Source organism: Silene latifolia, chromosome Y, assembly GCF_048544455.1.
Source record: "Silene latifolia isolate original U9 population chromosome Y, ASM4854445v1, whole genome shotgun sequence".
Lineage (NCBI taxonomy): Eukaryota > Viridiplantae > Streptophyta > Magnoliopsida > Caryophyllales > Caryophyllaceae > Silene > Silene latifolia.
In genome coordinates, this window is record NC_133538.1 from 199,050,109 (window position 1) to 199,050,802 (window position 694).

General features: G+C 43.1%; 1 non-coding gene across 1 annotated transcript; it reads left to right on the forward strand.

The window, feature by feature from the left end:
- The first annotated feature begins 368 nt into the window (after nt 1-368).
- On the forward strand, nt 369-477 carry LOC141636194 (small nucleolar RNA R71). Its single transcript, XR_012540822.1, has one exon. It is a non-coding gene; the product is annotated as a small nucleolar RNA R71 (small nucleolar RNA).
- Nucleotides 478-694: the final 217 nt, after the last annotated feature.

Sequence of the window (694 nt, forward strand, 5' to 3'; positions counted from 1 at the left end):
CTGCTTCCATATTCGCCACTTGAACCAAAAGGAGTTGGACCATCTCTCTCAACTTCTCGATCTCATATGAGTTTTGAACAGGAATTTCGAATTTCTCCTTGGAAGCTTCAGAAATCTCGAGCTTCTCGAGACGGGTAGAAATGGAAGTCATAAGTGTCACAACAGCAGTCATTTCTTCACTTTGCTTTCGTAACTTTCCACGTGAACTTCCAAACTCAGCTTTATGGACTGCCATCTCCTCGATAGTGTTCCAACCTTTACTTTGACCGGTATTGTTTTGAAACCTGCCATTAGCAGCTGCATCCAAGATGACCTTGTAATCATCATATAAAGCATTGTAAAATAGGTTGCAAAGATACCATTGCTGGAAACCATGATGAGGGACAGCTCGGACCAAACTTTTAAAACGTCCCCATGCTTCACAAAAATCTTCGTCGGTTCCTTGCTGAAAACTCGTGATTTTACCCTTCAAGGCATCAGTCTTTGAAAGTGGGAAGTACTTCTTGTAGAAGGCTAATGCTAAAGATGTCCAATCCGTGACTCCAGCTGCTACCCTATCGAGGTAGCGGTACCAATCTCGCGCCGAATCCTTCAAGGAGTACAAGAACATAAATCCCTTCACTTCATCTTGAGTTACCCCAGCCGGTATAGGTATGGAACAGCAATAGTCTGTGAAAGTTTCCATATGCTTCAA